Here is a 24,396-nt window from a genome sequence, read left to right on the forward strand (position 1 = left end):
AGTTCTGGCATCTCTCAGGTGTGCGCCATTGTCCTTATAGAGAACAAGGGAAGCATTCATGGTGAGTTCAGGCACCTATTTATTCAACAAGGCATAAGGCAACCAGCTGTTTGAAATCATCTGCTATAATTAGAGAAATCATGGTTCTGTAAATGTGGCTCCACACCATACAGTTAAAGCCCATGGTTTTCCCTAAAAAATATTGGGGACTGTAGTTCACCCGCTCACAAAGCTACAATTCCCAGCACCCACAACAAAATATAATTTCCCAGTTTTAAATGTGCTTTAAATGTGTGGTGTGGACATGGTTTAAGGCTATACATATTTACTGGTGGTTAAGTCCCCTTGGATGGGATGCGGGTGGTGCTGTGGTCTAAACCACTGAGATTCTTCGGCTTGCTGATCAGAAGGTTGGCAGTTTGAATCCCCACGACGGGGTTAGCTCCCATTGCTCAGTCCCAACTCCTGCCAACCTAGCAGTTTGAAAGCACACCAGTGCAAGTAGATAAATAGGTACCGATCCGGCGGGAAGGGAAACGGCGTTTCTGTGCGCTGCTCTGGTTTCGCCAGAAGCAGCTTAGTCATGCTGGCCACATGACCCGGAAAAACTGTCTGTGGACAAACGCCGGCTCCCTCGACCTGTAAAGCGAGATGAGTGCCGCAACCCCAGAGTTGTCCATGACTGAACCTAACTGTCAGGGGTCCCTTTACCTTTACCTTTAAGTCCCCTTGAGCTCACTGAGACTTACTTCTACAGTGGTACCTCAGGTTAAGAACTTAATTCGTTCCAGAGGTCTGTTCTTAACCTGAGACTGTTCTTAACCTGAAGTACCACTTTAGCTAATGGGCCTCTTGCTGCCGCTGTGCCGCTGCTGCACGATTTCTGTTCTCATCCTGAAGCAAAGTTCTTAACCTGAGGTAATATTTCTGGGTTAGAGGAGTCTGTAACCTGAAGTGTATGTAACATGAAGCATATGTAACCTGAAGCGTATGTAACCCGAGGTACCACTGGTACTGAGGATTTGTGCTGCAAAAGGGGAAAAGCAGAGAGCATAAGCATGTAAAATAAATTGTCTTGCCCAGCGATCTCAACATGGAATGAATTGAGCTCAGTGGTGCTGTGGCCAGGCAGGTACAGCAAATATTACACTTGAAAGCGGAGCAAGTGAGCAAAGTGTGGCTCAAGGCACTGGTCCCAAGGTCGCATGGAGAGACATGCTGGTGGAGCCAGAACTGAAACAAACGTGTTCCCTCCTCTTGGCAAAAGGTCAGACAGATTAAATCTTGAAAAAGGACCTTGTCAGAGGAAAGACAACCTCGCTTCCCCCCTCCCCCTTTGCAAAAGGCCCGGTTGTCCTAGGCTTCTCCTTTTTAGGAGAAAGGATTTCAGAACTGGGTGAGGGTGTGTGTGCATGTGTGTCTGTGTGCTCATGCTGTTCAGATCAAATATGAAAATGAATTGGTTTGTTTGCTTGGCAGTTAATGGCTGGTCTGGTTTGCAGAGATTGATAAGAATCCAAAGGGGGCTTCGTATCGAGGGGTGTTCTTGAAAGCCCTTTGTTGTGTTTTTGCGAGGAGGTTGCAGAGAGTGACCTCAGTCTGGAGACAACTAGTCGCCAGCCTCATTTAGGAACACCAGGACCTGCCTTCTGCTGAGTCAGACCATCTAGCTCAGTATTGTTGACACAGAGTGACAGCAAGTTCTCTGGGATTTCAGGCACAGAGCCTCTGCTGGACCTACCTGAAGATGCCAGGGATTGAACCAGGAACCATCTGCATGCAATGCAGATGCCCTGTCCCTGAGCCCTTCCCTTTTGTTTTCTTTGAAGCTGCTCAACTATTCTCCCAGGTTTATGGTGGTCCTCCATATGTTGCTAGACTCCAGATCCCACCATTGCTGGTTGTCAGCCCTGCTGGCCTCTGGCTGCTGGGAGTTGGAGTCTCCATCCTTGCTCTATTTGAAGCCTGGTCCTAGTCTAGTTTAAATGTTCTTAGAAAAACAACAGTAGGGAAGTTGCCCATCATTCATGAGCAGCTCAACAGCAAACTGAGCAGGCACACATGTTACCTGTTCAGACGTCTTTCCCGTTAGCTTGAGATGTATTTCAATTGTAGTAATAATTTCTAAATGTGCTTCTATCAGATCCACACCATACATTTGAAGCACATCTAAGGCACATTACTTCCCCCAAAGCATCTTGGGAAATGCAGTTTTCCCCCCAGAGCTACAGTGCACTGCAGGCTTAACAAACTACAGTTCCCAGGATATATTTTTTTTGGGGGGGAACAGCCTTAAATGTGTGATTGCTATACTTTAAATGTGTGGTGTGGACATGACCTTAATTAGCATATGAATATTTTATGCAAATGAATGCCCTCCTTTTTGCCCATGCATCAGTGGCCTTATTGATGTAGTGGTCACTGATGTTAGACTTCCTTTTTCTGTTTGTATGGGGTGACTCATACAGTCCTGTTTATAACTCATCATGCTGAATTTGCATCAAGGCTGAATAAGGAATTGCAGACACAAGTCCAGATGTTGCACTTACTCTTTTTTAAACGGAGTTCGTTCACACATTCAGCTGCAGGCCTTTATACAATGAAGCATTGCTCATCCGAGATAAGAATGTGAATAGCACCAACATTTATCAGACTAAGGAGTATAGTGACATTGCTTGAGGCTCTCTGCAACTGAAAGAGGAGGAAGGCCATTGTATCATTAGGTCATTGTAGACCAGGGACGGTGATCCTGAGGCTCTGGTCTTGTGGTCCAGCCATCAGTAATCTCCCCGGGCAACACCCCTTCTTCCCAGGCCACAGCTGTCTCTGGGCCTGCTCCATGCCCTACTTGAGTGAGTGCAGAGTGCTGTTGTGTTCAGGTTCTGTTTACAGACTTACAAAAAAAGGTAAAGGTAAAAGACCCCTGACAGTTAAGTCCAGTTGCGAACAACTCTGGGGTTGTGGCGCTCATCTCGTTTTCCTGGCCGAGGGAGCCGACATTTCTCCATAGACAGTTTTTTCAGGTCATGTGGCCAGCATGACTAAGCCACTTCTGTTGAAACCAAAGCAGCGCATAAAAACGTCGTTTACCCTCAACAAAGGAAACTGATTTGTAAAAATGTTACATGGAAAAATTATGAGAGACATGACACATACTTCTGTAAAACAAGAAAATCTTTAATAAAAAAATTAAAAAGAAAGAAAGAAAGAAATGTCGTTTACCTTCCCGCCGGAGCGGTACCTATTTATCTACTTGCACTTTGACGTGCTTTCAAACTGCTAGGTTGGCTGGAGCTGGGACCAAGCAACGAGAGCTCACCCTGTCGTGGGGATTCGAACCGCCAACCTTCTGATCGACAAGTCCTAGGCTCTGTGGTTTAGACCACAGCGCCGCCCGCATCTCTGCAGACTTCCAAAGAGGCATCTAGTTGATCTCTGAGATAACAGGATGCTGGCCTATATGGGCCACTGGCCTGATCCAGCAGGACTCTTCTTATGTTGTTATGATCAGGTGGCAGGTGATGAGAAATACTCCCATATTCTTGAGACCCTGGAGGGCCTTTGGACCACCTCTAGCTGATATTTAGGCCAGGCTTCCTCAACCTCGGCCCTCCAGATGTTTTTGGCCTACAACTCCCATGATCCCTAGCTAGCAGGACCAGTGGTCAGGGATGCTGGGAATTGTAGTCTCAAAACATCTGGAGGGCCGAGGTTGAGGAAGCCTGATTTAGGCTTTCAGCACCTTTCCCCCTTTGCAGAGGCGGGGAACTTTTGAGGGCAATCTTACCTTGGAGGCAGGTGGACTTCTCTAGGGGATTTTCTGGCTGATATAACTCCTGTCAAAGCCCTGGTTGACCTCTGGAACATCGGAAATGGCTTGGGCCATTGACATGATGGCCCCAGAACCCGCTTCCTGCTTCATGGAGCCTGTTTGGCTCCTTGATATACTCCAGAGTTTAGGCAAGAAACAAGCTGGGAGATTGCTTGAACATAAGTGGAGGAAAACCCCAGTTGAATGCAGTTGAACACTAGTGAGGGTTCATCATTGAGCCTACCTAGTGGCAGTGAAAGTATGCCTTCTTTGCTGCTTCCATTGCATCCTCATTGTGCTGTCCATCACAGCTATTTTGGGTAGAGCAGGGACTTTTGCAGTCTGAAGGAGGTGACAGAACAAATGGTAGTTCAATGTCACTTATTTGCAAAGCATTTTGAGGATAAAATCACTTGCATTCACCAGGATCTTGACTCCTCTGTTATAGCAGATGAATCTCATGGGGTGTCCAGAGCACTGTCTGGTCCTGTTGTGTTGGATGAGTTGCGGTCGGTGAGGCTTGAGGTCAAGGTGCTTGGATTGGCCAAGGTGACCACTTGCACTTTGGACCCTTGCCCCTCATGGCTGATTAAAAAACTAGCAGTGAGTGGACAGCTGGCTGGGCCAGGAAGATGATTAATGGCTTCTTGTGAGAAGGGGTGGTCCCTACCTGCCTGAAGGAGGCAGAGATAAAACCACTCCTCAAGAGACCCTCCCTGGATTCAGAAAATCTAAGTAATTACTGGCCAGTTGCTAATCTCCCCTTCTTGGGCAAGGTTTATGAGCAGCTGGTCACGGGCCAGATCCAGGTGCTCTTGGAGGATGCTGATTTTCTAGATCCATTTCAATTGGGGGTTTAACCTAGTTTTGGCACAGAAACTGCTTTGGTCTCCCTGTATGATAGCTTCTGTTGGGAGAGAGAGAGGTGAAATGTATCCCTGTTAATTCTCCTCAACTCCTCAGTGGTTTTCGATACCATTGACCATGGTAGCTTTCTGGAGCAGCTGTCCAAATCAGCAGTGGGTAGCACCACTTTGCGATGGTTCTGGTTCTACGTGGATCATCATTTCCAAAGGGTGATGCTTGGGGAGTGTTGTTCTGCCCCATAGAGCCTTCAATGCAGGGTTCCTTTGTGCTCAATTTTATCTCTCAGATTTTCATGTAACATCTACATGAAACCACTGGGTGTGGTCATTCCAAGTTATGGAGTATGTTGTCACCAATATGCTGATGACACTCAGCTCTATTTCTCTTTTACATCTGCAGGTGAGGCAGTGGAAGTGCTGGACAGGTGTCTTGCCTCGGTAATGGACTGGATGAGAGCCCACAAACTGAAGCTCAATCCAGATAAGACTGAGGCACTTAGTGGGTGGTTCCCTAGACCAGTTGGGTGGGAGATTGCCTGCTCTTGATGGGGCTACACTTCCTCTGAAGGAGAGGGTATGTAGCTTGGGGGTACTCCTCGACCCTTTGCTGTTGCTTGAGGCTCAGGTGGCCTCAGTGGCCCAGAGCGCCTTCCATCAGCTTCGACTGGTGACCCAGCTATGCTTCTATCTGGACAGGGATAGCCTAACTACTGTTGTCTGTGCTCTGGTAACCTCGAGGTTAGATTACTGCAGTGCGTTATAAGTGGGGCTGTGAAATGACCTGTGATCCTCAGATGAAAGGCAGTATAGAAATAATAATAATAATAATAATAATAATAATAGATGAATATTCTGGTCTGGTAAATATTTTCCGTGCTTGGTTTCTGTGCATCATTCTGCTGTTAAAGGCAGAGGAGCAGGAGCAGAATAAAAAGGTGGCAACAGTCACTGGGCATCTATTTCTGGCAAGCTTCTCCATTTGTTGAGCTCATCATCAAAAGCCTTTCTCTGGGCATCTTTGCTGACAGATGTTAAGGGGCTCCTGGCTGAAGGATAGAAGGTGCAACAAATAGACTTCTCCCCAGGAAAACTTGCCTGATGGTTCCTTAATGCAGTGCTCTTCAACCTTGGGTCTCCATATGTTGTTGGACTACTGCTTTCATTATCCCTGACCATTGGCTAAACTTTCTGTTGATAATGGGGGCTGTAGTCCAGCAACATCTTGGGATCTCAAGAGTGAAAAAACCAAATGACACCGAACCAAATGCATCAGCAGTGCATCAGGTGTATCGTTCTGCTGATGCTGCCATGGAACTTGGAGTTTTACCTGTGAATCTGAATTCCTGTAATTTTGCTTTTATTATTGCTGGTGTTTATTTTGTGTTTTTCCAGCCATGTAGCATCAGTTGCCAACCACCTCTCCGCACTAGAGTAAAGCAGGGCTGCGGTGCTGAGCCAACAATCCACCTGCTGACCCAGCCAATGTGGCCCTTGACAGGCTGAAAGGAGCACTGGGCCTCACTGCACTGGGGTGCCTGCATGGGGTCGTCTGGTTTGCGCCCACTCAAAAACTGTGCTCCCGGGCCACGGCCCCCCTGGCACCCACCACACTATGCCCATGGGTTTTCCCAGATGATATTTTGTAGGAGGGGGCCAAATGCACTGTGCATTTGCACTGGGACACTTTTATTGTTTTAAACAAAAGAAGTCCCATGGTCACATCACTTCCTGGTGCAACTGGACTTCTCTGCGACCCTTCCCCTCTGCAGGGAGGCGGGACCGATTTGGATGCCCCCCCCCCGGTCCTGAATGGGGTAACTGTGTCCCTGAAGGACCAGGCGCACAACCTGGGAGTCATTTTGGACTCACAGCTGTCCATGGAGGCACAGGCCAATTCTGTGTCCAGGGCAGCTGTCTACCAGCTCCACCTGGTACGCAGGCTGAGACCCTACCTGCCCGTGGACTGTCCTGCCAAAGTGGTGCATGCTCTAGTTATCTCCTGCTTGGACTACTGCAATGCACTCTACGTGGGGCTACCTTTGAAGGTGACCGGGAAACTACAACTACGTAATCCAGAATGCAGAGGCTAGACTGGTGACTGGGAGTGACTGCCAAGACCATATAACACTGGTCGTGAAAGACCTACATTGGCTCCCAGTATGTTCCCAAGCACAATTCAAAGTGTTGGTGCTGACTTTTAAAGCCCTAAATGGCTTCGGCCCAGTATACCTGAAGAAACGTCTCTACCCCCATCTTTCTGCCCAGACACTGAGGTCTAGCGCTGAGGGCCTTCTGGCAGTTCTCTCACTACAAGAAGTGAGGTTGCAAGGAGCCAGGCAGAGGGCCTTCTCAATAGTGGCACCCTCCCTGTGGAATGCCCTCCCATCAGATGTCAAGGAAATAAACAACTATCTGACTTTTGGAAGACATCTGAAGGCAACTCTGTTTAAGGAAGTTTTTAATTTTTGATGTTTTATTGTGTTTTTAGTATTCTGTTGGGAGCCACCCAGAGTGTCTGGGGGAAACCCAGCCAGATGGGTGGGGTAGTAGTGGTAGTAATATCTCTCTTCTAAATATTGTTCCAAAATGCTTGTGATTTTATTATGTAGGTTGCAAAGTCACCTTGAACATGTTGGGAGGATGACGCAGTCAGTGAGGCCTCAAAGAAGTATATATGTAAACAAATAATTCCTCCAGACAGTTTATTGATTAAAATTCATCCTGATTTTCTTGCACAGAGCTTTCGCAGAGGTCAGACTTTGTCCAGTCATTGCTAAGCATTTGTTCTAACTTGTCTATGGGAGGTAACATGATGATGAGCCATTGTCCTGCATTCATCCTGATTTACTTGCTGGGTGTTTATACATCTTCTTTTTAGCCATCTGTCCACTCCACGCCTTTCAATGCATTTCTGCAACACTTTCCACTCCCCGCAAAAAGCCAGTGTTCTCAGTGCATTTGTTGCACAAGAGCACCAGAGTGCTTTAATCCACTATAAATGCACAAAACCTCAAGTTCCAGTTATTGACAGTCTGGACTGGAGGCACCCGAAGATGCTTGCTGCAAAACAAAAGGCACTAAGTTCATTGAGTTCCTAGTAGATATGCTGATGTTTGTGGCTTGAATGAGTAACCTCACGTGAATCAGCCTCTTTGCTGACAAGCCTACTCTAGAAGCATCATCACTAAGAAACTGGTCAGGACTGGCTATCAGTTCCTGTTGATGAAAGGGAAAGATCTATTCAGTTTCTGAGCTTATCAGTCAAGCCTAATGTTTGGTTGTTAGTCCTGGGCAGCTTTACGGTGTTTTCTATCAGTGATCTATGATCCTCTTCTTCTGAGCCGCTGAATAGTGTTTCTTGAGCCATTATCTGAGAAAAGGCTGGAGCTTTTTCAACCCAGGACCTGTATTCTATTCTGTGCAACCTTCTGGGGGCCACATGCTGGGGGTAGGAGAGGCCAGAGGCAATGATCAGGGCCAGCCCAATACATTTTAGCACCTGAGGCAAACCACAAAATGGTGCCTTGCTTCCTTCCAGGGAAGAAGCTGAGAGCGAAGATCTACAGCAGGAGCAAGGAGGGAATAAAGATCTACACTGGGATCTGCTGCTTCTGTGGATCCTCCTGCCTGAGGCAATCAGCCAACCTTGCCTCATGGGTGGGCTGGCCCTGGCAGCTATTGAAAATAGCTTTATACGGTAAGCTAATTTCTGCACTAAATTTTCTTGGGAGAAAAGCAATGACAAACCTAGATAGCATCTTAAAAAGCAGAGACATCACCTTGCCAACAAAGGTCCGAATAGTTAAAGCTATGGTTTTCCCAGTAGTGATGTATGGAAGTGAGAGCTGGACCATAAAGAAGGCTGATCGCCGAAGAATTGATGCTTTTGAATTATGGTGCTGGAGGAGACTCTTGAGAGTCCCATGGACTGCAAGAAGATCAAACCTATCCACTCTGAAGGAAATCAGCCCTGAGTGCTCACTGGAAGGACAGATCCTGAAGCTGAGGCTCCAATACTTTGGCCACCTCATGAGAAGAGAAGACTCCCTGGAAAAGACCCTGATGCTGGGAAAGATGGAGGGCACAAGGAGAAGGGGACGACAGAGGATGAGATGGCGGGAGTGTTCTTGAAGCTACCAGCAATAGTTTGACCAAGCTGCGGGAGGCAGTGGAAGACAGGAGTGCCTGGCGTGCTCTGGTCCATGGGGTCACGAAGAGTTGGACACGACTAAACGACTAAACAACAACAATTTCTGCACACAGCCTCCTACTTAATGCCTCTTCCTTGCCTGGAGGATAATCGAAGACACATCCGAGCCAGGCAAATACACTCACTGAGGGTGCAAAGCTGGGTTGGGCTTGAGGCAGAGTCCTGAGGGTCAGAAAGAAGGAACTGGAAGGCCCTATTTGGCCTCTGGGTCTGAGGTTCCCTACCATATAATAACATTTCATAATCTGTCCTGGGATCTCTTGGGATGAAGGGCACTAAGAAAACAACAACTGAAGAGATAAATTGAAATATAAAAACTAAAAGCCGGATCCTGTGATCTGGTGTGGAAGGGAAGAAGTCAGGGGAAAGCTCCAGCTCAGGGATACAGCAAATGCTTTGGGTGCAGAAGGTTCCAGCTTCAATTCCTAGCATCTCCATGTAAGTCTGGGGAAGTCCCTTGTGTCAGGGCTGGGCTCTGTGGGCCACAATCCAGGGTCAGGAGCCGGGAACCAGAAACTGTGGATGAGTCAGTGTGGGGCAGTGGTTACAATGCTAGACCATGGGCCAGGAGGCCAAGTTTTGAACCAAGGGTGGCCTTGGCCTTAAGGATGTAGCAACATCCCACATGGAGGCTGCCACATTGACCCACCCACCACCACTGCTTCTCTTACCTCACCTGGGCGGTAGCACCCATAAAACAGCAACAGTGGGTTCCAGTGAGATCTTGCAGAGCTCTTGTGAGATCTCATGAGATTTCAGCAAGATCTCACCATAAACCACCAACATCAGAGGTGCTTCAGTTGCCCAAGGCAGCTGCCTTAGCCCACCTCATGGGCAGGCTGGCCCTGATCCCACAGCTCTCAGGCCATGTTGCTGAAGCATGGCTGCTGGTTGGGAAAGAGAGACCTTTATACTCCTTCCTGCCCAAAGAAACCCAGAAATCAGCTTGCATGGGCAGCTTCCTTCAGGAAGACTCCATTGGAAAAGGCTGCTGCCTGCAGCTCCCCAATTGCTCACTCAAGTCAGTCACACCCAGAGAGATCCCAGCACCTCCTTGACACTCTGGGTTCTATTTTGTGGGTGGGAGTCAGCTACAATCTTGTGTAACAAGCCTGCTTCCCTCTGCCCCCCACAAATAATCTGGGGAAGGGCTGCAGCTTGCTGGCAGAGCATCTTCCTTGCATGCAGAATGTCCCAGGTATCTTAAGCCCCGCAATGTTGGTATGATAGGGCTTGGGAGACAGGTGGATGAGGAGGAAGTGAGGGGTTGAATTGTAGGAACTTGTGTTGGAGGCAGGGAGGTCTCCCTTTTCCATCCTGATTTCAGTTGCTTTAGAAGAAGAAACAGGGATGCCAGTTCACCCCACTACAATCTTCCTGAATAGTGGGAGGCTGGGGATATCTTTAATCAGTCAAGAGAGGAGGCTGAACAGAAGCCTGAGCAGGGAAGGGGGGATGCAGTCTTGTCACCTGCAACCAAGTCGCCGCCTTCTCAGGTGGGAGCAGAACCGGCCCATCCCAATGGGAGCCCATGCTTGCAATCCTGACATTCCCACAGGTCAAAAGAGTCTTGCGAGCGAGCGTGCCATGCCTTATCTTTAAAAGCTTGGCAGGAAGGATGAGGAAACTTGTTGGGACATCTTGGGAAAGTGGGTGGGGCAGAAGCCAATGACAAACAGAGGCAGGGCCAACGACAGGCTGAGCAAACCAATTCTAGTTTTCTCCCCAGCCTGTCCGAGACCAGGGAGAAGAGCTGGTGGAGGAAGATTGGAAGAAATTTAAAGACTATTTACAGAAATATTATAAAATTAATGAATGTTAGAATGATGTTGGATTGAGGTTAAAGGGTTATTAGTAATAGTGTGGTGAAGGAATATGGAAAAATGGAAGGTTAAAAAACCGAAAAATTAAAGGTATAATATACTAAGATAAAGATAAGGATATGATAGAGGGAAGGGATTTGCTGACTAATTGATTGAACTGGAATACAGAAAGGGGAGGTGTGGGGAAGTCCGGGAAACAAGCAAATGTAAGAAATACTATGAAAATTGAATTGTTTTTATTTGTTTTTATTTTTGTATTTTTCTTTTTCTTTTTTTATGTGAAAATCTTAATAAAAAATATTATTAAAAAAAAAATAGTTTTCTCCCCAACCTGCTCCCTGCTGAGTTCTGTGAGAGGCGGAGTTGAGACTAAGAAGGAGGAATCTGGTATCCAGTGCTACTTCTTGGACTGACTGTAAGCAAAAGGTGAGCAGGTGGGGTCTGGCTGAAGAGAGACTGAGCTTGGTGGGGCAATGTCCCATTCACCCTAATGTACCAGCCTCCACTGATCTTATGCATACTGACTCAGCTTGATTTACCTTTCAGGTAAACATGCGTAGGATGGAGCTGAGGGTACCATCATCCTGAGTGCTTTCTGACTAGGTTATCTCACCCGCTGATCCTTTTATGATGTTTATGCTGGTCAAGTCTTCCCCTTTGCCTGCCCTTTGACTTTTCCCCTTATCCTTTTCGAAAAAAAATGTTTATTTTGAGTTGTAGGAGGAAGTTAGCCAAAGAGCAAAAATCCTTTCTTCTTTCTCCCACACTGGGGAAACTGAGGCTCACTTTGTAGATCATGAAATTCTTTGTCTTTTGCTTCAGAGTCAGCACCCGTGGCCCAGCCACAGGAGCTCACTCTCCTCCTTCCATCCTTTGACCATAACCCCTATATCAAACTCCACATGTGAGGGGAGATTAACTGAAAAACCAGCAGATGCCCTCGAGCCAGCCTGCTGAAGCAAGCCTGATACATACACTCAGAAAATGCATTTTTAGAGAACTGTGGGTATCAGCAACCTGGGAGCAGTTTCTGCTTATCAGGTTGCCAACTTATCCCATTCCCAGCAGGGCTTGGAGCATCGTTGGGTAACATAGGAACTAAGGACTCTTCTGGACAATTGTTTATTGAGCATTCATCCTGATTTGTTTGCATGAAGATTATCCCAGCAGCGGAGCATATGCCCACGCTACCCAGGGCGAGTGCACTCCTGAAGGGGGCGTAGCATAGAGGGTTCCCTCCCAGGTGTGGGATAGCTGCTCGGGTGCCCAGAGTGGCACGTGCGTCCTGCAGCCAGGGGTGTACCAAGCCGCCCATGGGGGTGGAGCAAGCCACCCATGGTAAACATTCGGCATGCTGCGATTCCCAAGCTGCCTCCAAGCTGTCAAAGGAAGTTGCAGGACAATGAGCACTGGTCTGCTTCCACAAAGCTGATGCAGGAGGAGGTTACATGGCAGGTAAGTGTGGCTTGGCTACATAGGCATCAAGGGCCAAATGTGGAATCTTGGCAGGCCTGATTTTGCCCAAGGGCATAGGTTCCCCAATGCTGAATTCACAGCTACAAACATTACAAACTGGCAAGAGCACTAGACTGAGGTATGCTGTCCGATTTCCTTGTAACCACCAGCTTCATATTGCTAAAGTTTCTAGTCCAACTGCTATATGCTTTTTTCATTGTCTGCAAAAGCCTAGGTGAAAATGTATGTCTCGGTTGTGTTGTCAGAATGTGTATAATGTAGGCACCGGGTTTAGTCTAGGGGCAAGAAATTTCAGAGGTTGGGGGTCCACTATGAGAAGCAGATGCCACCACACCTTGAACCTCCAGTGTGACATATGCTCAAAAGAACATAGGAATGCCTCTTTAAACTGTCATGGCTTCCCTCAATGAATCATGGGAACTGTAGCTTGCTCTAGGTGCTGGAAAATGTTAGGAGACCCCCTGTTCCTCCCACAGAGCTACAATACCCAGAGTTCCTTGGGAAGAGGGATTGACGCCTTAGAACTCTCAATACACTTAACAAACTTCAGTTCTCATACGTTTTTAAGGTATCACATGTTTTGTTGTGTTTGGAAGCTGCCCAGAGTGGCTGGGGCAACCCAGTCAGGTGGGTGGGGTACAATACAACAACAACAACAACAACAACAACAACAACAACAACAACAACAAAGCCATTCCTATACAAAGTGGTATGACAAAGCATGAAATGTATAGTGGAGATGGGGCTTCTACGCCATCTACACCAGGCTTCCTCAACCTCAGCCCTCCAGATGTTTTGAGACTACAATTCCCATCATCCCTTACCACTGGTCCTGCTAGCTAGGGATCATGGGAGTTATAGGCCAAAAACATCTGGAGGGCTGAGGCTGAGGAAACCTGGTCTACAGTGACTGGCAGTGACTCTTTCTCAGGTTTCAGACATTGAGCCTCCCTTGCCCCCCACCAGCCACAGCTGGAATCACTGGGAATTGAACTGGGAAACTTTCACATGTGCTAATGCTTGCTGACCCACAGCCCTTTGATTGTGCTCTGAGGTGAGTTACGTAAACCTTGCTTAATATTAGCCGTGGATAAGATGAGTGTAAGTTAATCTGCATGAAAGAGGACAGTTTTGCTTTTGTTCTCCGGTTTTCTTTGAGAAGGGAAACACCCAGGCTTTGCACAGAGGCGTTCTTTGTTAAGCCTGTTTTAAAGAGAGAGAGAAAGAAAGAAGTGCAGCAAAACAGAGAGGTGCTGACCTTGCTTTTGAGGCTGCTTAAGGGCAACACTTTTTATCTTGCTCGGAAGAAAAGGGTGCTTAGGAACATGTGGCAACATAACCCTCATTATGCATTGCAGAGATGGTAAGAGAGCCAGCATATATCAGGGGCCCCCTGAGGGGCGCAAAGCATTTCAGCAGTGCATTCCACTGTCTTCCAATAGAGCCCCAGGTGAGGGACATAGGAAGGTGCCTTGTATGGAGTCAGAACAGTAGTCCACCTAGCTCAGTACTGTCAACACTGACTGGTACTGGTTCCCTGGGATCTCAGACAGGGATCCTTTCCCAGTGCGTCTGGAGATGCTGGGGATTGACCCTGTGAGCTTCTGCCTGCAGAGTAGATGCTCCACCACTGAGCTCCAGCCCTTCCTCAATGTAGGAGCATAGGAAGCTGCCTTATACTGAATCAGACCAGTGGTCCATTTAACTTAGCACTGTCAACACCGACTGGCAGTGGTTCGCCAACATTTTTATAATGAAAAAAGGGATGTCAATCATCATCTCCATCATCATCATCATCATCATCATCATCATCTTTATACCCTGCTCCACTCTTTGCGGCTTCCAACATAGATAGAAATATAAAGGTAAAGGACCCCTGACAGTTAAGTCCAGTCGCAGATGACTCTGGGGTTGCGGCGCTCATCTCACTTTATAGGTTGAGGGAGCTGGTGTTTGTCTGCAGACAGTTTTTCTGGGTCATGGGGCCAGCATGTCTAAGCCGCTTCTGGCGAACCAGAACAGCGCATGGAAACGCCGTTTACCTTCCCGTCGGAGTGGTACCTATTTATCTACTTGCACTTTGATGTGCTTTCGAACTGCTAGGTTGGCAGGAGCAAGGACCGAGCAACGGGAGCTCACCTCAACGCAGGGATTCAAACCGCCGACCTTCTGATCGGCAAGCCCAAGAGGCTCAGAGGTTTAGACCATTATATAGAAATATAACAAAACATTAAACATTAAAAAACTTCCCTATACAGGGCTGCCTTAAGATGTCTTCTAAAGGTTGTATGGTTACTTATCTCCTTGGCTCGGGGGTCACATAACTCTATACCCGCTGATGTTCTACCATACTTTCCAACATTTCTCTGGTGAAAATAGGGACGTCTTAAGGAAAAGCGGGACATTCTGGGATCAAATCGGAAACCATTAAGTTTCTGCTTAATCTGCTGCTAACCAGATTAAGAGGCCTCTGGGTACAGGGTGGTATATAAATTCAATTATTATTAACAACAACAACAACAACAATAGCAATAACAACAACAACCATTCAATCCATCTCTTTACTATGGTCAATGCCCAATATTCAATCTGCTGTTAATGAGACAGGCTGGTATCTCCCAGTTCATGGGTGACTTGAGCTTCAGGAACAATTTCCAGATATATGACACTCCTCTCTAAATCAATACTTCTCCCTTCAGTTTGCATCAGTGCTTAAGTGTTTTTTTTCCATCTCCCACAGATATTGTGTTACTGTTCAAAACACATTTGTATCTGTCATATCATTGCATGAGTTTCACACCCTGCTGGAGAAAACTTCCCTTTTCCAATTTCCACATTGCCTTCTATGCAGAAAACTGCTGGTCATCTCAACCCCCTCCTCCTTCTCCATCTGAAGCAACTTGGGGATCACCATGGAAACGGTTACCAATTAACTGCAACTGAGTGTGTAACGGCTGTCTTTGGAAATGAGGAATGGGAGAAGCAGAGCTGGTGGCGGCAGTGCCCTTTTGACAGGTGCCTAAGCATACTTCAGCTCCATTTATACTTTTCCTTTGAAATGTTTTAAATTTTTTTGTTTGATTAAAGGCCTCTCCTGAATGATTTTATGAGTTTGATTAATCATCTTATCCTATATAATTTTGCATACACAGAAATAACTCTCGGTGACTCTGGAATGACCTCCCTGAGGATTCGGTCATGTTCTGGATCTTGCTTTCTTTCAGGCACCCTATCAGTACAAATGTAGTTCATTCAGAGAGAGAAATATACATATTAGTCTATGTTTCACTGAAATAATTATGGAACTGATTTCTTTTTTTTTGCTGCTGCAGAAATTAAAGATACGAAGAACTGTAATAGATTAACAGGAAATGTCTCAGATTGTGCATCTTTGAAATGGATTATTAGTGGTGCTGTTTTTATAGAAAAAGAGGTACCTTGTTCTCTTAGAATAGCAATGGTGCCCAAAACTAAGTTTCAGTGAGTTCCGACTGAAAAAAGCCCTAATTATTTGTATGGTGAGTTTCCCTATGGAGGGGCTCAGTGGGCTATCACTGGATCAGTTCATGCTAATTCAACCTGAAGCCCCTGTTGCTAGCGAGTCTCCGCCTACAAAAATGTCTGATGCCAAGTCTAGCTCTGAGCTGGCTGAGTCTCGACCTCTGTCACGTAGGACATGGAGATGTCAAACAGACTGCTCAGGCCTAGTCTGCTAGAAGGAATTCTCATCTGCTTACCCAGGCCAAAGATGCAGCCCACTTGCCACGCTAAGTCATGCCCACCCCACCTTTACATAAGGAGAGTCCATGGAGTGTGTTAGCTGTTGGATCAATGCCTTAACTTGCCTAGACATGCGTTGCATCTGTTGTGCCTTTGACTTTTGCCCTGCTTTTGCATTATACTGATTTGAACATTAGTGCTGTAGGCAGAAAACGTAATCTGGTATCGAGTTCTACGTCCAAGGGGGAGCCTGGACATCGTGGTTAAATGGGTGCCCAATTGTATCCAGATATAGACAAAGACCTGTTATTTCACCTCAGGAACCATCGTGCAAAATTTGGTCAGGAGGCAGAGGCGGAGCTAGCTGCTCTGGCACCTGGAGCGGCACACATGGTGTGGACCCCGGACGGGGCAAGCCGCCTGCAGTGAGCGGCGAGAGTCCCAGGTTCGGGGGCGCCGCCTGTGACAAGTGTTCCAGGGGGTGGCACGGCAATGTCACCCCCCCCCCAGGGATGACACCCGGAGCGGACCGCACCCAGCGCATCCCCCTTCCTCTGCCACTGTCAGGAAGTGCCCAAATGCAAGCCATTCATAGAAAGCAGAGAGCTTTCCCTGGGAGGAGGAAAGAGAGGATCCCCTGGGAAGAGAAATTTGTTATCAACCCACTCTGTGAATTGTGGATCTGTGGAGGGAATAGGGGTTGCCTAACAACTCTCAGCACCTTGACAAACTAGAGTTCCCATGATTCTTTGGGAGAACCTATTGCTGCTTATGGGACGCGGGTGGCGCTGTGGGTTAAACCACAGAGCCTAGGACTTGCCGATCAGAAGGTTGGCGGTTTGAATCCCCACAACGGGATGAGCTCCCGTTGCTCGGTCCCTGCTCCTGCCAACCTAGCAGTTTGAAAGCACGTCAGAGTGCAAGTAGATAAATAGGTACCGCTCCGGCGGGAAGGTAAACAACGTTTCCGTGCACTGCTCTGCTTCACCAGAAGCGGCTTAGTCATACTGGCCACATGACCCAGAAGCTGTACGCTGGCTCCCTCGGCCAATAAAGCAAGATGAGTGCCGCAACCCCAGAGTCGGTCACGACTGAACCTGATGGTCAGGGGTCCCTTTACCTTTACCTTATTGCTGCTTAAAGTGGTATGGTGCTGCTTTAAATGCCTTAAGTGCAGATGGGACCTTGAGTCCAGCACTTCTCCTGACTACACAGGAGATGTAGGAAGCAGTTCCTGGTAAACACCGGCAGCTGGTATAATTAATACAGAGTATAAATAATAATGTGCCCTTATTCTGCTGTCACAAGAGTTGCTTGTTGTTTGTCAGAGGACAGTTTGCCTCAAGGAGTTTCCATCCTTGTTATCTGTCTTGTCTGACGTTAAGATCAAGCAAACAAGTAATGCAACCTCTTGCCAAAACTTAGAAAGTCCCTTTGCAGCTGCTTTTAAATGTTCCCAAAAGAAGAAATGAAAGTCTGTGGGTTTTTGTTTTGCTAGACTTTGTCTCCAGTTTTTCTTTGTCTCTCTCCCCATCCCACCCCACCCTGCAAGTCTGGTCAACTGGCAAGCCAGGTCATATCCCCCCTTGCGCCATACATTTAAAGCATATTTCCCCAACAAAAAATATTGGGAACTGCAGCTCAGTGATTCTTATTGCAGGGAAGGGGTAAGGTGTTTTAAATGAAAACAGCTTGTTGAGGATGAGTACGAAGTATTCTGGATTGATAAAAGCTGCTTTGTTGTGCTATGAACAGGTTAGTGTGTGTGCAGCCTTAGTGTTGATGTGCGCACTTTAACCTAAAAGTCTGTATGCTTCATAGTGTTCATATTCACCTGGCTGCTTATGGGCTGCTGGTTCATGTTTACCAGGCAGGCTCTCTACTGTATTAGTAAAGTATTTAAATTTAAAATCTCTTTATCACGGTCAATGACCAGTATTTGTGTTAGTATTAACAGGCTGCGAACCGCATCAGTGTTCATATGCATGATCTTCCCTTACATGCGCATTCAGCCACCCACAGATTTACCTTCTAAACACCCTGGAGGGAGAAACTGAATCCCGAAGCTTAGCAATATTAGCAACTCAAAGATTCCTAGCAACCCCAGATGGCTAGAATACAATAAATAGGAACCATGATTTATCCAGGACAGAGGCCCTCTAAATAGGGAGTGTCCCTGGTAAGCAGTAGAAGTATTAAAATGCATTAGAATGTTGCGGAGTGGAGCTTTCCTGATCAGGGTAACAGATCGCTGTGCATTTTTCCAGGAAACAGCCAGATGCCATAAGGATTGGCACCCATTCCTCCAAACAGCTTAGGTGAATCTGTCACCCCTACTTTCATGCACCCATCCCCATGTTCTTCTGCAATGGATGAGGCCAGAAGATGCCTCTGCTCAAAGGTGGGGCCAACACCTCACAGGACTGTTAAACTTGTTCACCCTGTTGCTCCAGGGAGGAGCGTGTGTGTGTTATGCCCACAGGTGAGCATGTTTCCGTGTTTCAGCCCAGATTGTCTAACGAGGAAGCAGGAAGCATGAAGAGGTCGCTGAGAGGATGGAGCAAAACACAGAGGCAAATGTCCCCCCCATTCATTGTCTTTAAGGGGCTTGGACTGATGCTTATGTTGCCTTAACATGATGGGGAGGGGCTGTTGTTTTTTGAGGGACAGAGGATCTGATCAAATCCACTCCATACATGGAAATCACATTTTAAACACGTGGCTCCCACCAAAGAATCTTGGAAATGTCGTTTGTTAAGGGTGCTGAAAATTAAATTATTGTTGTTGTTATTATTATTATAGGGACGCGGGTGGCGCTGTATTCATTGCATTATACAGTGGCCTCGGGTTACATACGCTTCAGGTTACAGACTCTGCTAACCCAGAAATAGTACCTTGGGTTAAGAACTTTGCTTCAGGATGAGAACAGAAATCATGCTCCGGCAGCGCAGCATTAGCTAAAGTGGTGCTTCAGGTTAAGAACAGTTTCAGGTTATGTACGGACCTCCAGAACGAATTAAGTACTTAACCCGAGGTACCACTGTATTCCACCCTTTTCTCCAAGCAGCTCAATATGGTGTACATGGTTCTCCTATTTTTCATTTAATCCCCACAACAACCTTGTGAGGTAGGTTTGGTGTGTTGAAGATGGCTATCCTATCTCTTCTCAGTCCCCTCTTTTCCATGCTAAACATACCAAGCTCCCTCAAGTGTTCCTCATAAGGCTTGGTTTCCAGACCCTTGATCATCATGGTCCATGGGCGTAGCCAGGATTTTTTTCGGGGGGGGGGCGGAGCTCAGATTTGTATTGATTGGGGGGCAGCTGCTCCCTGCCCCCCTTTGGCCACACCCATGTTGCGGTCATCCTTCTCTGCAGATGCCCAAGCTTGTCAAGATCCTTCTTAAATTGATCCTAAATGATTAAATGATGCAGACATATGCATACATTTCTGCACATCAGTGCTTGTTGAAGACCTGTGAGCAGAGCAGATCAGTTTCTCCCCCAGTCGGTTGATAAACAACCTCAGCAGGTAATGCAGAGCAAATGTTTGCAAAAGGAACCAGTGATGCTTAGTTTGATGAGCAGCATCTGTGATGCCCACGCAGAACCTCCTACAACTGTGCAGGTCCTGACAGTGCACCATGTGGGAGCAGGAAAGCACCTTGGGAGCCTCAGGCTGCACAACAAGTGTCTCCTGATGGCAGCTTTTCCTGGAGAGGGCTAATCAGGGGGAAATACAGTGGAATAAGCATGCAGTCGAAGTGTGACTGAGTTCCAACGAGCCAGTCATGTTTTTCCAGGGTTTACCCTTCCTGCTTGCTTTGAATCCTTGGCCTCACTCCTGTATGGTGTTGTTTCATGCCTCTGCATAATAATATTTGAAGTTAAATACATGATGTTAGGATCTTTAGGCACCAGGCAGACCATGAACCACCAGGCAGACCATGTACGTACAGACTATACATTTGAAACACACATTAAATCACCTCCCCAACTCCAGAAACTACTAATTTTTTAAGGTTGCTTGGAATTGTAGTTCTGAGGGTGGGTGTTCTTTAGTTCTTTAGGGGTTTTTGAATGGTTTATGTAGTTTTATAGTAGTTTTGTGTAGTTTTTATTTAGTTTTATAGTAGTTTTGTGTAGTTTTTATTTAGTTTTATAGTAGTTTTATGTAGTTTTTATGTAGTTTTATGTAGTTTTTCAATTTCATTGTTCTGCATGAGAAAATGACAATAAAGATATCGTATATTGTATCGTATATCGTATATCGGGTGGTGCTGTGGTTTAAACCACAGAGCCTAGGGCTTGCTGATCTGAAGGTTGGCGGTTCGAATCCCCACGATGGGGTGAGCTCCTGTTGCTTGGTCCCGGCTCCTGCAACCTAGCAGTTCGAAAGCACGTCAAAGTGAAAGTAGATAAATAGGCACCGCTTCGGCAGGAAGGTAAACAGCGTTTCCATGCGCTGCTCTGGTTCGCCAGAAGTGGCTTAGTCATACTGGCCACATGACCCGGAAGCTGTACGCCAGCTCCCTCGGCCAATAAAGTGAGATAAGCACCGCAACCCCAGAGTCAGTCACGACTGGACCTAATGGTCAGGGGTCCACAAATTATTGGGCATATGTGTGTGTGTGTGTACACTCTTTAACTGTGTTTTAAATGTATGGTGCTGAGGCAGACAAATTCTGCCTCCTGCCCCCCCCCCCCAAAGCTTGCAATAGTATCCATGGGAAAGGTTGCCGTTGTGTGATGGTTTAATGCTGTAAATGCAATCAAGGTTGCATTCCAAACACAGAGAAGATTAGCCAGAAAATCACTTCTTGGCCTAGAGGTAGAACAAGAATGATAGGAGTTAAAAGGTTTCAACTACTAAACTTTTGCAGATGGGCTACTGCTGTAAAGGTGCAGGAGCAAAGGTTGGGGTGGGGGCTGCCAGCCTACTCACTCCATGGATTTTAAAGACTGTTAGGGGTTTTTTTCAGGGGGGGGGAGCGGGACATGTTAGGCTGAATGCTTGAGTCCTCTTTTTATTCCTGGATCCAGCAAGGATTCAATTCCTGGAATAGCCAGGCCAGCCTGGGTGATGAGTCCTTAAGAGAACAAAGGAAAGATTTTCCCAATCTTAAATTCAATTCTCCTCCTGAACATTCAGCACCCATTTTCCTATGCTGTTTTCACTAACATCCTTTTTTTTTTTTTTAAAAAAAAAGGCAATTTCTTCTAATTTAATGCATTTTTGCTATGTTGCTTTCAACAATATCTTCATCTATATACACACTTTTACCTGATATATGCATTTTTGTTAACACTAGTTGGATGGAGAACTGCAAAATTCAGGTTAGCGCATATTTCAGAGGATGGCTCTGTTTCAGTTTGTATATTATTTCAGAACGTGCAATATCAACAGATTCGCCTTTACAGCGGTACTTCAGGTTACAGACACTTCAGGTTACAGACTCCGCTAACCCAGAAATAGTGCTTCAGGTTAAGAACTTTGCTTCAGGATGAGAACAGAAATCGTGCAGCGGCAGCACGGAGGCAGCAGGAGGCCCCATTAGCTAAAGTGGTGCTTCAGGTTAAGAACAGTTTCAGGTTAAGAACGGAGCTCCAGAACGAATTAAGTTCTTAACCCGAGGGGCCACTGTAAATGCAAACTGCATCACATTCCTCCACTATCCATACTAGAAACATTAAAAACAAGTTAACTTTGTGCAGTTAAAATATGGTGGATTTACCGCAGCATGAACTAAAGATAGCAGAGGAACTGTGGGGGAGCCTAGCATTGGGCAATACTGTAAATTCCTTTGACAACATTATCTTAGGGCTCTTTAATAAGTCCTCACTGCCACAAGGCACAACATTTCTTCTTAACATCGTCCCCAGGCTGCCCTGCCCCACAAAGGATAGTGTTATGAGTTTTTGGGGATGGGTGGGTAGGGTTGATGTTGAGACCTTTCTAATGCCTGGGCCCCCATCTAATTTCTGGAATAGCCAGGCTAGCTTCCTGGTGAGGTAATGGACCTGATGAAGTAAAGGGAGTAGCTCTGCGCCAGACAGCAAATGCCTCCCTCAACTTGCAGGTAGCTAGAAAGACAAAGGCCAGAGATAAGAGTTGAATGATGGGAGCTAGAAGTTGGAAGAAAAGTTGCAGGCTTAGAAGCAGTCGGATTTCTGTTTCAATCCAAGGCTGCAGCTAGGAGGGAAGCAAGTCTCTATTGGAGTGTTAATGCTGCGAACTGCTCCATTGCAGGCTCAGGTTCTTTAATGTGTAAATGAACCATATATCCGAAAGACACCACCGACTCTGCTGTCCCTAATTCCAAAGGAAACACGAGCCCTGGAAGTGCCCGGAACCCCTGGAATCTCACACCGCTCAGAGATTGGGGTGACGTGCAATAATTTTGGAGAGAAGGAAAAAATAAAAAAGGAGGCACCCAATTTTATTTTATTTTACTGCTGAATTTATTTTGTTACTGTTAATTTCTTAATATGTTTACAATATGTCTCTAAATATTCCATAAAATATTTCCAGTCTTCCTCAAATAGTTTTTTTTTTATCCTGATCTCTTATTCTGTTTGTCAGCCTTGCCATTTCTATATACAGTGGTACCTCGGGTTAAGTACTCAATTCATTCTGGAGGTCCGTTCTTAACCTGAAACTGTTCTTATCCCGAGGTACCACTTTAGTTAATAGGGCCTCCCGCTGCCCCCGCGCTGCTGGAGCACGATTTCTGTTCTCATCCTGAAGCAAAATTCTTAACCTGAAGCACTATTTCTGGGTTAGCGGAGTCTGTAACCTGAAGCGTATGTAACCTGAAGCGTATGTAACCCAAGGTACTACTGTATTCTATTCACTTTGTCTGCCATTCTTCTTCCCTCCATCTCTGAGCATACACTATTTGTGCATCTATAGTTACATACATAAAAAGAGATTTGTGTTCCCTGGGTATATTTACATCTGTTATACCTAAAAGAAAAGCTTCTGGGGTTTTGACAAATGGCTTCTTAAACATTTTTTTTCAACTTATTATATATCATTTCACATAATTTTTTTAAACCCTTTTGCATGTCCACCACAAATGATAAAATGTACCTTCTTTTTTCTTTACATTTCCAACAAGCATCAGTTTCAGTCTTGTAGGTCTTAGCTAATTTAATTGGTTTTAAATGCTACCTATAGATCATTTTAATATAGTTTTCCTTCAATGTGTAACATGCAGTAAATTTTAATCTGCCCCCCCCCCCATAAATTCTCCCAGACACTTATTTCAGCCTTTGGCCTTTGGTTCTTAGACTCTTCTCAAGATAACATTGTGCTGTTCTTACTGTTGTTTTACAAGACTGGCATCGGTACCGCTCCTTCTCTTGTTTTCCCAGGCAAGTAGGTTATATTCAGGACACACCTATTGCAGATGTAGAAAGCTCAAGGGAGGTGTCCATCATCTATGTTTTTCAGAAGAATTAAGCAGCCAACAAGTTTTGAGACATTGTCAGGTCAACACCCAAGCTGGCAGATGGGGAGATCAGCTTTGGGTGGGGCTGTTTCATAGGCCGCCAGGTGAGCTGTTATTGCTATTGCTATTGCTATTGCTATTATATTTTTAATGATTTGTTGGACTTGATACAACACAGGCACCCTGATTAGAGTTTTCATTTCTGCTCTGAATAGTGTCAGGTTCTACAGGTGTCATCAATTGCCTAACATTTCACTGCTGAGGGAAGGCTGTGGCTCAGTGGAAGATCATCTGCTTGGGAATGGCTGAATCTGTCAGCAGGTTTCCTTGCTTCTCATTCTTCTAATCTTCTGTTCTCCACCTTTCTGCATCAGTCTGCAAATTCTTTTTTTTTTTAATGCCCTAGTGAAAAATCACCAGTGTTTCATGGATGAATTTATCCCAGCAGACACACTTCTGTGTGCGAATTATTACACATTACTTGGCTGGAGAACTGCAATGCAATGTTTGGAGAAGTCTGTATTCTGAAGGATGGCTGTGTTTTGGTTTATGCATTGTTTCAGAAAGTGCAGATTTAGGTAGGTTTGCTTCTAAATGTGCACGGAATCTAAGCCACCCACCCTGCCTCAATCTTTATCATAAAGCACCAGACATGGGGCTGACAACAACCCTTGTGGTATGGTTCCAAGAAGGAACCCCAGAAAAGGGAATTTGACAGATGAGTAGCCCTGCTCACCTGTCAAACTATGTCACATCACAGTGATGTCGTGTGACTGAAAAGTAGGTGGCTCCCTGCCCATTATCCAGTTTTGACCCACAAGGCTGATTCTGAAAAGGAGCAGATCCATGGAGCCAAAAGGGAACCCAATCTCTTCATTGGAGCAGTGGTCCACTTATCTTGAGCTGCTGTTCCCTCAGCAGCTGATATTCAGAGTCAAATTGTCTCTGGACCTGGACAGTATCATATAGCCATCACAACGAGTAGCTTACGTTGATAGCGACATCTTCCACAGATTTGTCCAGGAGTAAGGAACTGGA

At 46.1% G+C, this 24,396-nt stretch overlaps 1 long non-coding RNA gene across 2 annotated transcripts; it reads left to right on the forward strand.

Moving 5' to 3' along the window:
- Positions 1–11,042: 11,042 nt before the first annotated feature.
- Positions 11,043–18,686, forward strand: LOC310669353. 2 transcript variants are annotated; one of them, XR_014507128.1, is made up of 3 exons: positions 11,043–11,136; positions 15,038–15,201; positions 18,174–18,686. It is a non-coding gene; the product is annotated as an uncharacterized lncRNA (long non-coding RNA). The 2 variants fall into 2 exon arrangements; XR_014507129.1 differs by lacking the exon at positions 11,043–11,136 and adding an exon at positions 12,959–13,240 and having other exon boundaries at positions 14,927–15,201.
- Positions 18,687–24,396: the final 5,710 nt, after the last annotated feature.

Source organism: Podarcis tiliguerta (genome assembly GCF_965153285.1).
Source record: "Podarcis tiliguerta genome assembly, chromosome: Z".
Taxonomy (NCBI): Eukaryota; Metazoa; Chordata; class Lepidosauria; order Squamata; family Lacertidae; genus Podarcis; species Podarcis tiliguerta.